The sequence below is a fragment of the Dermochelys coriacea genome, chromosome 10, assembly GCF_009764565.3.
Source record: "Dermochelys coriacea isolate rDerCor1 chromosome 10, rDerCor1.pri.v4, whole genome shotgun sequence".
Classification (NCBI taxonomy): Eukaryota; Metazoa; Chordata; order Testudines; family Dermochelyidae; genus Dermochelys; species Dermochelys coriacea.
Window position 1 is genome coordinate 80,097,619 of NC_050077.1, and position 16,670 is coordinate 80,114,288.

Here is a 16,670-nt window from a genome sequence, read left to right on the forward strand (position 1 = left end):
TGAGAGAGAGAGAGAGAGAGAGAGAGAGAAAGAGGAGTAAGTATATAATGTAGTATAAATAGCTTAATAAAATAAAGAATACATTTTATATTTACACACACTATACATGCTTATTATTTATACTTTTAAATGCCCCCATTTGAGCTCCCAGAATTAAACCCAAGACATACATTTTAGAAGGATGGTGCCTTTTCCTCCTGACTGCCGTATTAACAACACAATTCCCCTCCTGTGGAGGGGCTATTTATAAATGGAGACAATTAAGCAGCATTATTTCTGGTCTCTTTTCCCAAAGTTTGAAAAAGAATGACATTGACTCCTCTCCTTTAAAAGCAGCTGAATTAGAATGCCGTAGATGTTCTTTGCGGCAGAAAAGACTCTGTGTAAGTAATGAATGATGAGGGATGTCTTCTCCTTCCTAACTGAGGCAATGAGTTATTGTGAGGCTAATTGTTCTAACAAAATGTAGAAGGGGGGAAAAAACCACCCTTTGTAGAAGACAAATCCCGCACATTACACCTCTTATTTATTAATATTCAAAAGACCACTGAAAAGATGCTGCAATACCTTTTAACAGAACCCCCCTTGTATTATTTCTAAATTAATTCTTCTGGAAGACTTCTCTTTTTGAGGCTCAAAAATAACACCCACCTTGCATTGCAAGTGAAAACAAGTAGTTAAATTTGCACCTGGGTATGTGCATTGTATGGAATTTTGCTGAAGAAGCACCTTAGTTTACATTTCCCTAATTTGACAATAGATTAGGGTTGAGTATATCATGCCCTGCTACTTTACAATCAGAGTTACTGGAGCATGAAGCTTCCTTAATGTAAAACTTTAATCTTTACTTAGAAATTTGCAGATGAACCTTTTTGATAAGCAATTAGTGTTCAATATGTAATTCCCAGAAATATTTAAAAAAATGCTGAATTTCACACATTTCAGCATAATTTCAACCTACAACCAAAGGTTCGTGATTTATGAACAAATGCTGCATTTCACATGCGTTATGCACAAATTAGGAAGACAACTACCATAAGAATACATTTGCAAAGCTGCAGGAGGCAGTTCCACTCATAAACCCCATTTCCTGAACGGTGGGAAATGGCTTACTGCACCAGGTTCTTGTTGAAATTGCTGATGTGAGAATAAAATCACTCTTCCCTGGTAGCACACCAAGACCTTCTCAAACAATGATTTGGGGATAGATACTGAGTGAAATTCATGGTCACTTACATAAAGCCAGAGTATGTGAGCAAAAGACTCAGGTGCTGGGGGCCAAGGCAAGATTCTTGATCTCAGTCCTTAAACCAGCTTGCAAAATGGAGTACTGGCCACTGTCCCCTCTATGCCATTGAGGTATGAGAGTGTTTAGGGTCACTGGACCTGCATAGTCAATGATCCCAATGCCTGTTGCCATGGTTGCATTTGAGCTGGCTCATTGTATTTGTGGTCTTGTATGGCCACTCTCCCAGTGGCTAGCCCCAAACACATACACCACATGGCCTAAGTGGTACAGAGAGCCTTGCATAATCGTTTACACTCAATAAACAAACCCTTCTCAATAGACATGGAACCAAGGGTGTGAAATGCTGATTTTTAGTTTCTATTATTTTAAAAGGGCATCCGGAAAGAATTTATTCTTAGCATAAAAGGCAAGCAAGACTGCCCTCATATGAAGCAGCCCCAGGGTGGTTACGTGCTACGCAGTCTCCCCCCAGGGTTCCGACAGGGCACCTTAATTCTAACTGGCAAAACACCTGCTGATTTGCATTTCATCAGTGTTTGGCCCATCGTGAGCCCAGGCATGGGTGAGATGGGGAACATACTCCTTAGGCAGCGCAATGAGTTAATCTCACTCTCTGAAATTGTGAGAATTTGAACCCAAGTCTCAAAAAGGGAACGGTTAGTGCCTTTAACCATAGCACGAATTCAGCATTAACCCTCTGGTGCCAATGCTTCCTCTGCGAAAGGAACTTTCACTGAAAAGCTGGGACTCGTGCTCATGAAAAAGAAAAAATGGTTACTCACCTTCTCATAAGTGTTGTTCTTCAATATGTGTTGCTCATTATCCATTCCAACTAGGTGTGTGTGTGCCGCGTGCACAGTTGCCGGAAAGTTTTTCCCCTAGCAGCACCCTGCCGACCTGGCACATCCTCAGTTCCTTCTTGCCAGCTACTCCGACAGAGAAGAGGTGAGTGGGTTTGGAATGGAGAATGAGCAACACATCTATACAAACAACAGTTACGAGAAGGTAAGTAACCGTTTTTTCTTCTTTGAGTACTTGCTCATATGGATTCTAAATAGGTGACTCCTTACCTAGGCGGTGGGGTTGGAATTATGAAATCGCTGACCTGGAGCACCACTCTGCCGAATGCTACGATCGTCTCTGCCATGCTGGGTAATGGCGTAATGAGAGGTGAATGTATGAACCAAGGGCCATGTTGCTACCCTGCAGATTTCTTGAATTGGGACCAGGGCTAGGAACGCCACCGAGGAGGCCTGCACCCTTGTGGAATGCGCCGCTAGTGCCGGTGTCAACCATGGGGTCCTCAGGCTCAACCACCTCCTCCATATTGCAGGTGATCCTGTGTAGCAGGTCCTGATGAGCCCTGCTATCGACAGGTGGGGTGGTCCAGAGGCAGAAGATCCTATCACTGCTTCGTCAGATGACGAGGATGACAAAGCCAGAGGCGGCTCCGTGCCCGCCTGGCATTCCGGCTCCCTGTTGTCGTTCCAATCGGCCCCGTGGCTCTCGGTGTTGACTGCAGTCTCTGTGCCCGGCACAGGTGCAGAAGCTGGATCCTGCAGAGCACCGCAAGCCGATGTGGTCTCGGAACCCCAAGGAGTAGACGGTCCCTGGCTGGCGGGGGCGCGCATCACTCAGAGGCCCCCGATTGCAGGCCCCTGAAGAAAGAGCCCTGGGCCTGGTGGTAGGCCCAGGAGTCCAAAAGGGCCATTTTGCAGGCAGTTGCCACGGCACTATATTAGTGTGCTGCCTATGCCTGTCCAAACGGTAGCGGCTGCACCTTGAATAGCAGGAGTCAGCCTCTGAGTCCGATGACCTGGACCTAGACCTCAGTGGCTATGATGGAGCCGAGTGGCACTGTGCTGGGGAGCGGTGCCGCTCATCTGGTACTGGGGACCCCCATCTCCAGGCCGGTGTGAGGGAGCAGTGTCGCAATGGCGGCGGCGGAGAGTGGTGCCGTGGGGACTGGTGCCGCGGAGAGCGGCACCTCGGGGATGGTGAGCGCCTCATCCTGCCAGGGTTGCCTCTGGACGGTGCCATTCGCTGCAGTGCCAGAGGCCTGTGCCTGCCAGCTGGGGACTGAGAAGCCGTCATGGCAATCAGATCCCTCACAGCCTCAAAAGTGTCCAGGGTAGAGGGAAGTTCCAATTCCTCCAGCTGGTACTCTTGATCAGGAGAGTCGAATGGCCCTGGACTCAACAGTCCCCCTTGTGGGGCCAAAGTTGACAGTGCCGGCTTCTGTAAAATTGGCACCGGGTGCTCCTGGGTCTGACGCACTCTAGGCATGGCATCCGGCCCAGTTACTTTGGGCGCAGGAGAGTGCCCCCTGTGCACTTTGCTGTGGCGCTTACGCACACCGGGAGTGGAAGTGGTGCCGCATGGACCCTACTGTCTTCAGTGCCGGGGAGCGTCAGTGCCAAGTGTCTCGGAGAAGCACAAGGGGGAATTAAATTTAATAGTGAGAAGTGTAAGGTTATGCATTTAGGGATTAATAACAAGAATTTTGGTTATAAGCTGGGGACGCATCAATTAGAAGTAACGGAAGAGGAGAAGGACCTTGGAGTATTGGTTGATCATAGGATGACTATAAGCTGCCAATGTGATACGGCTGTGAAAAAAGCTAATGCGGTTTTGGGATGCATCAGGAGAGGCATTTCCAGTAGGGATAAGGAGGTTTTAGTACCATTATACAAGGCACTGGTGAGACCTCACCTGGAATACTGTGTGCAGTTCTGGTCTCCCATGTTTAAAAAGGATGAATTCAAACTGGAGCAGGTACAGAGAAGGGCTACTAGGATGATCCGAGGAATGGAAAACTTGTCTTATGAAAGGAGACTTAAGGAGCTTGGCTTGTTTAGCCTAACTAAAAGAAGGTTGAGGGGAGATATGATTGCTCTCTATAAATATATCAGAGGGATAAATACAGGAGAGGGAGAGGAATTATTTAAGCTCAGCACCAAAGTGGACACAAGAACAAATGGGTATAAATTGGCCACCAGGAAGTTTAGACTTGAAATTAGACAAAGATTTCTAACCATCAGAGGAGTGAAGTTTTGGAATAGCCTTCCAAGGGAAGCAGTGGGGGCAAAAGATCTATCTGGCTTTAAGATTCTACTTGATAAGTTTATGGAGGAGATGTTATGATGGGATAATGGGATTTTGGTAATTAATTGATCTTTAAATATTCAGGGTAAATAGGCCTAATCCCCTGTGATGGGATATTAGATGGGTGGGATCTGAGTTACCCAGGAAAGAATTTTCTGTAGTATCTGGCTGGTGAATCTTGCCCATATGCTCAGGGTTTAGCTGATGGCCATATTTGGGGTCGGGAAGGAATTTTCCTCCACGGCAGATTGGAAGAGGCTCTGGAGGTTTTTCGCCTTCCTCTGTAGCATGGGGCATGGGTGACTTGAGGGAGGCTTCTCTGCTCCTTGAAGTCTTTAAACCACGATTTGAGGACTTCAATAGCTCAGACATAGGTGAGGTTTTTCGTAGGAGTGGGTGGGTGAGATTCTGTGGCCTCGTTGTGCAGGAGGTCGGACTAGATGATCAGAATGGTCCCTTCTGACCTTAGTATCTATGAATCTATGACTGTCTGGCACAGGTATATGGCCAAGGAAAAGAAAACATGTCTGAGAAAACACCAAAAGGAGGCGTATGGAGAGCAATGGAGCCTCTCTCTCCCTTTGGAGTGGTGGTGGTTAGTGAATGTTAAAGAGGATTCTTATGCCTGTTTCAAAAATAGTTCAGGGGGTCAGAATCTCAGCTGTGTATATCTGTATCTGAAATTCAGTGGAGGTACATTGATTACACCAGCCAGTATTAGAGATTAGGAATTGAGCCATGAAAATTCCACCCACCATCAGCAAAAGGAACAAGGACGGGGGAGAAAGAACAGCAGAGGGGAACTGGTGTTCATGGCATCGAAAGAAGGGTTAATTTACATAATGCTTCCTGTGCTGGCCAGGACATCATGCCCTCTGAGCCAATGGAAGTCTTAGCCTTTGAGTGCCTCTTGTAGCTGGATCTTCCTGAAGGGTTTTGGTGGGTGGAATTTATCTAGAGCTGGACAGAAGCAGAATTCTCTCTCTCACTCCAGACTGCTCATGCTCAGTGGTTGTATCTTTCGCTCGTAAAGAAGCCTGCTGATGTTTTGTTTTGTTTTTGTTTTTTTACCTTGCCTCCAGACGAACAAGGAGGGAAGAAAAAGTGGAGAGAATAAATGAGAGCTAGTATCCTGTTTTTGCAAATCTATCGACTTGACATTAGCTTCTGCAGCAGGATCCATGTACTGCACAGAGTAATTATTTTCCAGGGATGATAAATTATAGGAAGTAGGTTTTTTCCTATGTACTTTAACTATATATCTATTGATGTACAACTGTAATTATTTCTCTGAATGAGGTCTTCAACTTTTTTTCAATAATCACAATCCAGAGACAGATGCAACGTGAATTAGCAATGACAGGCGTGATTTCCATAGACATTTTGGATCCAACACAAACATTTCACTCTCTTCCACCTGTCTCTCAGTATGATATGATGTCATAATAATCTCTCATTCTTGGCATTTAAATAGCTTTGGAAAGAACTGCTTTTCTATGAACAAACAGGCATCAAATTTGTGCAGGAAATACAGTGGAGGCCTGAAGTTTGGTGTTTCATACCTGACTTTCTGGGTTGCCTGCTGACCTTTATTTCCATCAGTAAAATTCTTAATGTTAGTTTGTTGACACACCTTGAAACCCCAGTAATACCCACTTTAAAAGACTGGTAGATGTTCTAATGACCACAGGCTGAAAGACTGCTTTAGACATGTATTTATCTGCTGACTTCGGGCCAGATAGCGCCTTGTGTGGCTTGAGCCAGTGGGAAATGTGCCTTCACAAGATGCAGTCCCTCCCATCTTTACCATGCGGGGCAACCTGCTTGCTGCACCATGCTTAGGAAGCAGCCGTGTGCCCCAATAGCTGGCACCCAGTTTCACATCAGGGAGCTGTCTTGGGCACTCAGGCACCCAAATACCCAGTCTAAGTCCTCACCCAATGAAGCCCACTGAACTGGAACTCTCCTACTGACTTCAGTGGACTTTGAAACAGGCCCTTAGACCCAGATTTTTAAAGGTATCTAGGCATTGCTCCACTCAGTGTTGCAACACCCAATTGATTTAGAAGCCTACAGCCCACCGACTTTCAAGTTGCTTTTGGAAATGAGACTTAGGCTCCTAAGTCAGCTGGATGTTGCAAGGCTAAGCGGACCAACACCCACATACATTTAAAAATCTGGGCCTCAGTGTCTAGGTTTGCTGCTAACTGTAGAACCAGGCACCTAAGCAAAGGTGCTCATGTTTGCTCAATAGCTTGGCATGTGAAGTTCTGCAATGACTGAGTTATGCTTTTTGCCATCCCCTTGGCTTCAGTGGGACAGCAAAGGGAAGTCAGTGTGCAATTAGCCCAATGTGTTTAACTTACAAGTAGATGCCATCAAGATCAGAACAGAAAAGGGTTTCACCAAAATCAGGGAATGCTAATTTTCTGATAAACAACAATAAAAGCAAATGTCTCAGATGATCTATAATAATCTCTTTATCCTTCCCTCTTCTCCTCCCATTGTTCATTTAATACTGCTATACTCTTGTCTTATCTATAACATCTGCTTAAATCTGTTTTATATTACAGATTGGATCGGCATGCTTTGCTATGTATGGAATATGTTGTTGCTTCAGTCTGCATTAGGTAAAGGAAAATTCAATAAGAACACTAGACAGAACTGTGTCTGATTAGCGCAGTACCATCCATTCAGAAGGGATTATGGTAGCACATAAACAGGATGGCGTAAAGAATTCTTGAGGCTTTCCTTTTTTTCCCACATCTCTCTGTTATTCCAGTTTCTAGACTTGCTTTGGGTGGCTGACTCAGATCCAATCAGAAACACCAGAGTAAAATTCTAAAGGACAAAATCATTCAGCTACTGGAACACCGGAGAACCAGAAAATTCTGTTTGTGAAAAGCAGCAAATAGAAATAAATAAAACGGGATCTCCCTTAAAGTTAAAGAAAAACACTAGCAATTGACAACCACTTGTGCTCGTGAAGTCTGCAAAGTAGAAACGATTTTTGTTTTTTTACACAGTGAAACTATTCTGCCGAGGAAACAGCTGTCACATTCTTTGTGAGTCTTCAAAGAGCAATTCTAGCCAAGAAGCCATCCTAAGCACTAAGTTGTGGAACCGACACTCATGCTGCTGAGCATTTACTCAGGTGAGTCGCCCCACTGAAGTCAATGGGGCTACTCATGTGAGTTACAGCTCATCAGTCAGAGCGATAGCTCCATAGCCTGGCACTAAATGATGAAGTACAAGGTTTGCTCCAGCAGCCAGTGAAAGATTAAATTGTTGTTTCTCTCATCAATGCATGGGGGATATAAACACCCATTACTTTAAGTGTTTTTCTGAATGTATTACATTTACAGCCTACTGCACCTCTATGGAGTACCACTCTGACCACCATTTTCATTTATCTATAGAACAGTTCAGACATAAAGCATGGAAACCAGAGAATCTTTACAATTAAAAACTTTTCATGTTTTTTTGTTTAGGCAACAGCTTTAACCCCCAGGAAACGGGACAATCCAGAATGCTTTCTGCCTTAAGGATTGGCCAGTTTCCAGGATTATGAAATACTCTCTGGGGATCACTAGGGAGGAGGGAGAGATTATGGCCACCAGAGAGAAAGGATGATGAGGGGAGGGGGGTTCTGGGCGGAGTCAATTTCAGCCCATTCCTTTCAGTACCCTTCCTTTCTACTTCACCCATACTCTTGACATGATTCCTGGCCAGGGAGCAGCAGGAATGAAATGGGGGCAGAACCAAGAGACATCAGCTGGCAAGGGAGGGGCTTTTTAAAAGTAGAAATTTAAACGGTTGTCCAGTCCTTTTATTGATTAATCCCTACAATAACTCATGACCTGGGAAGATCGTTGGCAGGATCTCAGGCTACTAGTAGAGCTGGGGAAATGATTTATACTGAATAATGTTTAGTGAATTTCAATCTTTTCTCTTTTTTGGGGGTAGAAAACAGATATTTTACATTTTTCAAAGTTCTTCATCAAAAACGTACAGGGAAATTTTCAGCCTGTTCGTTTTTCAAATTGTTTCCATTCCTTCCTTCCTTCCTTCCAAAACACAGCGCTCTGACGCTCAGTATTTAAGGCCCCTATACAGTTCATAACTGATTTTCACTATTATTCATGCAGATCTACTTACAGAATAACTTACCATACATGTATTCAAGCTTGTATTTAACATGCATCTGTGTTTGTTAAGTGAAAATAGCTGCACATATCTAGCACCAAGTTCAACTTTTTGGCCAAACCCTCGGCTGCGTTAAAGTCAGCATAGTTCCAATGAAACCAATGGAGCTACATCTACGTACACCAGATAAGACACTGACTACATATGAAACCAAAAGGAATTAAAATTGTACTAAATTATGTTCATACTTTCCCTATTTACGGCCCTGATCCTTCACTGCTTACCTTTGAGCACAAGTGTAGGCTCATTGCAGTCAATATACACCATCTTCTTGTACTTGGATCTTGCTCCCACTGAGGTATGAAAACTGGATTGTGCCCTAACTTTGGTTCAGATTTGGCTTAAGACGAGACTCTGGGTCCCCCTAGATATCGGTCAAGGAATGCCACTACCATAATTAATAGCGGGACATCAATGAAGTCTTTGATATAACTTCATAATTCATATTTTTGAAAATCTGCCTTATATCAGCAGGAACCATACTTAAAGGGTCCCATCAAAGAGATAATGTTTAAGCATAGAATGACATTAAAATCTTATCAACTCACTTGAAATTAAGTCAATGAAAAATTAAAGCTAATTTCTAATAGGCCTATGTTACATTTATAGACTGAAGGGCACTTGTGGAAACCCAGAGAATAACCACATACACCTTTTCAGATGGAAATGATTTTTACATTTGAAAAGCACAGGCCAGAGGAGGGAGAGAATAAAATGACTCCTGAAATTTCTAGTTTTCCCATCTGTTTAAATCTAATATAAGGATACAGAATAATCACAAAAATAAATTATTAATTTAAAAATCTGGGATAAGAGTGCCAAGAATGATAAAGTTTAAAATATGACTTGTAAAATGTTAGACATCTAGAAATTGCATGTTTAATAGGAATTTGCTGTTGCTTCTTTCTAATATTTTATGCTTAGTATCACAAATCAAGAAAGTGTGAAAGTCTGATTAAAAGAAAAAGGCTTATTTGTATCACAACATAATGCACTTTGAAGTGCTGTGTATCAGCCTACTATTTATGTATTTGGTATAAGCAATCCGGTCAAGCCAAACCACAGCAATGTTCAAGGCATGAGGACTTCCAGGAAGTGGAGTTAGTTTGCAGTCCTCAACAATTTGTGTCATGGTTTGTGGTGCTCACACCAACAGAGTAGCCTGTCTCGAACGCCACTGAAATTCCTCTGCGGCACAAATTCCATGTCCAGTATGAAACTGGTTCAGATGGCTCCATTGCCTTCGCGGTTAATCAAACCCGAGTTGATGCTGAGTGAGGTCCAAGACAAGATACTTATTTGTCACTTTCTCTGCGGATCATGAAGCTCACCACGTGTGCTTTACTGTAAATCCTTCACCCAGTAAACTTACCCACAATGGGTGCTCTGAGGGCAGGCGACTATGTCGTAGATTAAACAAGTTTTTAATTAATAGTCGATGTGACATATCAACGCAGTTTTGTCACAAGCTTTGCTACGCTTTCCTCTCTGTGAACACTGGGCAAAGCAATATTGCAGAGAACTAGCAACTATGGTAGAGGAATAGATTTAAGTGTTCCTGAAACAATATGTACCAAACTACTTAAAAACCTATTGTAGTTACTTTAAAATGCGCTACTTCTAGATTTTCTCCTCGTTTTAAATGCATAGGGCCAGAGTCTACTGTCAGTTATGCAAGTGTAAACCTGGAGTATCTCCACTGATGACAAGAGAATTATTCCAGTTTACACCTCTTTAACTGAGAGCAAAAATCTGACCCTGATATTATAAACCAAATATTGCAACAAATAGGGGACGTATCATGTTAAAATAAACATTCATTTCTATGGCATTTTATATATATATTTTTTTTAATGGAAAGTCTCTCTCTTTCCTCCTTCCTTGCAAAGTGTATCATCTTCTCACAAAGAGCCCTAATAGAGAGAAGCTAAAAATACCTCAGAGCTCACTGTCAAAGTGGACACTGTTTCTTTAAAATTCAAAAAGGCCTTCCCTTGAGTAAAAGGCTTATCAGTTTTACTGAATTAATATGCCCACAGGAAAGAAGAAACATGCTTCTGTATTTGAGTGACAGTGCAGATGTCGCTTGCAGCCTGCAAATTCTCTCCAAGGCAAAGTCTCATTCCTCAAAGCTAACCTTATCTGTGACCAACCTACGTTTCCTGACCCCATTAGCTCATTTATACAACCACATGAGGAAATCCCTACAATTGAGACTACCACACCCACTGTACCATATTTTTGGATGAAATAAGAGACAATTGGGCTTTATATGGCAAGCGATTTATGAAAGTGATTAAGATTATGGATGACAGTAAATTCATATTGTGACTTTGTATTTGTTAGGTCAGAGATGCAACTTAATCTTGTGAATCACGAACAAACTGAATTGTTTAAAAGCACCAGTGAAATAATGGGATACCTTTTTCTCAACAGCCCAATCATTTCCCGGTCTGTGTTTGCAGTCCTGATTAATTGAAGGTAAACAATCACGGGCTCTTGTATTAAAAAAAACCTGCTGATTCTTCCCAGTGGAGTTTATAATTAGCCACACTGTTGAGTATTTTCCATCTTATGTTTACAGTACAACCCCATTTATTCTACATGTTTTGGGGACATCAAAATCATTTGAATAATCAGAGGAGTTACTGGCTAAACTAAACTATTCGCATTGGGAGAGTCTAGATATTATTGGCTTTCTATAAAAATCAGAGAGAGAGAAAATAAGACATAACTGGGATTCAGATTAGAGCATTTCAGATTCAAGGAATTCAGATAACCAGGATTGTGCTGACCTTAACTTTTAAAGGATCTGAAAATTTCCCCGCTATCTATATCTTGTTATTTAAACCCACTGCAATATCAAAAAGGATAGCAAACTCTACACCATCACAGTTAACTCGAAGGGTTAGGCAGAACATTCGGAGTCAGAGCAGAGAGGAATTAGACACGTTGTGTGTGTCAGCACAGACCGATGGCTTTGTTTAGCTGTGTGTGTCAACGTGGTGTGCAATTGTGAAAGGTGCTGGAATTTTGATTTTGGAGTTGCTGCACAGCTTTGGCAGTGCATGGTTCCGTGCACAGTCCTGCTCATGTCCCTCTGTCCTGGCACGGAGGGTTTTTCCCATCCCAGGAGAAATTTTCAAGATTTGAAAATTTTTCCCATCCCGAATCAGGATGAAGAGTTGAACTCTCAGAAATTTTCGCAAACCTCACAAATATTTTCAGTTTAGGTCCATGAAAATGTTTTGATTTGATTTCAGCCCTTTTTTTTCCTGTTAATCTAAATTTACTAACATTTCAAAAGGACAAGTCATTTTGACTTAAAAACCCCAAACTTGTCAATTCAAAAATGTTGAAATGGAACCATTTCAATTTTTTTCCAAAATTTGTTTGAGTTTCTGGTTAATGAATCGGCACTCCTGTCCAGCTTTAGAGGTGCCACCTGGAGTGGTGAGAGAACAGATCCATGTCCATGACTAATTCAGCCCTTGGCCTTTCTACTGAGACTACCAACAAAGGGGCCAATTCATGATAACTGGATACTGGCATCTGTGATGAGGTCATTGCCTATGCAGAACTGAGCTGCAAACACCAAGCTCACTGGGCCAGATTGGGCTCATCTCCTGCATGACGGAGGGGGTAGATGCAAGAAGCTTCCCCACTCTTGTGCCGCTGTGCAAGAGTTGGGCCCAGTTGTAGCCCTTGAGCTTTTCTATGTGCAAGGCCTATTCCTGGCTCACACCACTAGCCACAACAAAGGACAGGAGGACCAAGCAGGCAGGGCTCAGAGAGGAGCTCCTGCAGCACCTCCCTTTTACAAGTGTGGCAAAGTAGCTGTACTTCCTGGGACCTGCTGCTGACATTATGCCTACTTCACTGACAACATCTACCAAAGCTCACTCTGGGCTGGGCCACCAAGGCAAATGAGACCATTATTTCTAATTTCTAGTTACAAAACCCAAGAGGATCCTGGTCTGAACTTATGTCTAGAGCACAGAGCTTGAGTGCCCCTGGCTTTCACCAGGTGATCTGGGACTCTTGATTCTCTTTGCCCTGTTTGCTTGCACGCTGCTTCAAACCAGCAAATATTCCAGCATACACTTATCCTCCAGCGTTCAGTATCTCACATGACAGCGTTTACTATCTCACAAGGAACTCAATGTGCATGACATCCCAAATTAACCCACTACAAGTAACATTAAAGCAGTCCATGTTTGAGGGCTTTCATTTTAACCTGAATGTGCAAGGAAAAACCATCTTCCAAATGACTACCATGTTGGCAGGTCTAAGGCCGATGCCCACGGTTAGCTGGAGGTGCACCATGAGAAAGAAAATACGAAGTGATGGGTGCTGAAATACACAATCGATCTTAGAACAAGAGAGACCTTTGTGAATCTTTAAAAAGTTCCGAGTTTGCTCATTTCAGGCTCAGTCTTGCCAAGTGCTGAACCCTCTGGCTCTCCTGTCTAGCAATGAACTCAAGCATGTGCTTTACTTTAATTTCAATGAGATTACTCAAGTGCTTAAAGTTAAGCAGGTGCTTAAATGCATTGTTGATTCTGGGCCATGGGCACTCAATTCCCTACAGGATTGAGATCTTATTTCTTATAACATTTACCACTTCCTCCACATGGAGCAAAATTCAGCAGCATGTGCACATGTCTGGGATCTGATTCTGGCCCAGGCTGAACACATCTCACTTGGCTTCTGCCATCTGAGAGCCCTTTGCCAACTTTTCTTGTTCTTCTAATCATAAATGCCCTCCTTCCAAGACCTCTCCAAGCTACTAGTAACATGATAGTTATGTATCAGGCCAAGTGGTCCTTTAGGGGTTAATTTTCAGTAATAAAGACATGGAGAAATTGTACATGGGTCCAAGTTCTACCTTGAACATATGTGTGGGACTCCTATGGACGATAACGTACATCTCTCTGAAGGTAGGATCTGGGCCAGAGTGAGCACTTACAGCTTGTTGCTGACATGGTGAATTGCTTATTTATGTACACAGCTGGTCTATGCAACTTTGTGATTCCATTGCTGATACTTCTGACTCCCTCCACCCCGCTGTCTGTTACAACCACGGATTGCATCTTCTCTTAATCTAGGCTGTATACTCTGCAGGATACAGACTGCCTCTTGCATCGTACACTGCCCAGCACAACTGAGACTCAATAGGTGCCATCATAATACAACTGTGGGTTGGGGGACTACTAATAAGTACCCTTGTATACTCAGTCCTTATGAGGCTTTCCCCCCGGCCCTGAGTTTTCTTACCCAGTCTTTCCTATGTGCTCCTATCATCTTATCTGTCTCTGAAGGTTTATATCAGTAACATCTTGAAAACCTACTTTAAAGAACATGGGCTGTATCTTCCCCTTGATCTTTGCATAGAGCACTGGCATCAATGGGAGTCCCACATGTAGCATGAACATACAGAATATGCTTTTTCAGATGAAGTTTTGTGGCCATTAGAATCAGAAAGTTATGTGAATTTCTCTGCCTGGTGTGAGTGAATAAAAATCTTATAAATAATAATAATAATCTTAATATAAAATAAAAATAAAAATAATAATAATAATCTAATAATAAAAATCTTAAAAATAAAAATCTTCAGATGTTCCTGAACTTTCCTCATCTTTTACAGGCCATGTCTAATTAGTAGCAAACTCGGAAAGCACAAATTTTATCCCAAATTATTTATCCCATTGTGTTTGTAAAGCACACATCACAGAGCAGTTCACAACAACTTCAGACCATAAGATTAATCTTCTCTGATGACATTCTCACCAATGTGAATATATAATTATCTAACTGACAAGTCTCTGAAATTACATACTTTCAAACACAAATGAGTCAAATTTATCTTTTTATTTGGTGTTAAGCCAAATGGAAAAACACTGAAAGCAGAATTGACAAAATACATGTTGGCTCTGTCTATCAGCATTTTTCTTGCATCCGTCACTTTACCATCTAGATGTCAATTTCAACCGGGGCTGAAATTCTAGCCTAATATTTTCTTCCCTAATTGGAACATGATCCTGAAGTTACTGAAGTCAATGACGTTCCATGCCTGGAGAATTTGCAGGGTGCAGTTAGACCGTAGCAAGTAACAAGTGTGTATATTATCCAGTAGTGAAAGAAAAAAGCCAGGGGGGTAGTGCAGATACTATCCTTACTTTTAGCAAGAGTGGTTTGCGCCTGCGTTTGGGGTACATTTGCAAGTGTGCCTCTGTTTGTGAGAACAAGGGTAGAATGTTTATTGGAAATCTTCCTTTTGGCTATATCGGCCTGAGGTATAGAATAGCCGTTGAGGACAAGAAACACTTTTTTGTGGAATGCTACATGCAAAGAGGTGTTCAAAGAAAATATCCTAGAACCAACTCCAGCTTTTTTGCCGCTCCAAGCAGCGAAGGAAAAAAAAAACCCAATTGGGCTGCCGCTGAATTGCCACCGAAGAGGAAGAGAGGGAATGAAGGACTTGCTGCCGAAGACCCGGATGTGCTGCCCCAATAACACAGGGAGTGCTGCCCCTTTCTATTGGCCACCCCAGGCACCTGCTTCCTTCACTGGTGCCTGGAGCTGGCCCTGCCTAGAACATAGTAAACTCTTCTCCTTCTTACCTCCAAAATTATACTCAATTCTGGGATTAACCGTACTTTCATAAGATCATTTCATCTCTTTTGGAATGGTGGCCAAAAAAACCTTTCGGAAGGGATACCCTCTAATTACTCATTGAAAAGTCAGCAATAACACACAATCAACCTGATGCATGGATGTACTGATGGCAGAGAGGCACCAGGACACCTGAATGCCTCTCTGCCACTGAGACGTAGGTATCCTGAGCGAGGAATGCAAACCCCGAAGTGTGTTAGTGAGCTTATACAACGGATCTGCTTGGGGAAGGCCAGTTTCTAAAGTATGCACGTCCTGTATGCTGTTTAAAAACAAGCCTCGTTTTTAAAGAGTGTACTGCACTTTTTATTTTTACATTATAAAAGTTGTTTTCAAATTTTAAACCCTTCACGTGGCTTTGTCTGCTTTTCTTCTTAGGAACGTGAGCTGCTGTGCTGATCATTCCACTCAGCAGGAGGGATGCAGAGGCTTATGCCATTAATTAGGACATGGGTTGCAGGATCCTGAATGTGTTGGCTGCTTTTAGCTCAAACCATCCAGTGCCGCTCCTGTTCCAAAGCTCACATTTTTTAGGAAAGCAGCTGTGTTCCCCAAGCAAGCTACCATTAATGCAACTGCATTGTTAATGCATCTCCATTGCTATTGCCATCCTAGGGCAGCAGGGATAATGATGCTACTTTGCATTCAAAGCCACGAAGATAAACTTTCATTTTTTAAAAGTAAGTCTCATAGGTTTTCCCGCTGCTGCTGCCCTGCTTCAAAAGGAGCAAAGGCTGACTTTGTGTAAGCTGTGGTTTATTTTCATTGCTGTCATCTTAGAATCACATCGATATTAAAGGACCCAAGTTCAACAATGGGCACAGAGACTCTTTAGCACTAGAATCTCAGTTTCATTCAGATAGTGTTTTGGGATCTCCAAGGTTGGCTAGCATTCTCTGAGATCTTATGGAAAGCCTCTCTCTGCTCCTTCTATGCAATCAGGAGAATGGATTGCAGAACCAGCATTAACTTGCTCTCCACACCTACTGTTCTTGGCACTGTGCTTAGTGGGTAAAGTATAAATACAGAGGAGACAGCTACTGGCCATATAATTCTCAGAGGAGCTACGCTGCCATAGGAGAAGCAACAACTGTAATGCACCATGTGTTTGCTATCTGCTTTCCTGGATATGCAGGTCTCAGGATCCACAAGGCCACAAATGTCTCCCTTTGGAGAGGACAATAGAAGAGAAAACTGCACGAGAAAAACTTTGCAGGTTTCTAAAACAGCTTCCTCGTGACCAAGAATTTTTTTACAGAAAGGATTTACAGAAAGGCTCAAGGATTTGAAGCCTTCTTCAATGAATATGAATACAAATTTAATCAAAGCCATTTGCCCTATCCCCTCATCATGAGCGTTTCTGATTGGCATAAATTCTTAGAATCTCTCTCCTGTATATTTTGTTTAAATTATACCGCCAGTTGAGCTAACTAGG

General features: G+C 42.6%; 1 protein-coding gene across 4 annotated transcripts in view; it reads right to left on the reverse strand.

Moving 5' to 3' along the window:
• Positions 1-16,670, reverse strand: part of MEGF11 (multiple EGF like domains 11) — a 384,734-nt gene that overhangs the window by 69,850 nt on the left and 298,214 nt on the right. The gene's annotated exons all lie outside the window — the stretch shown is intronic.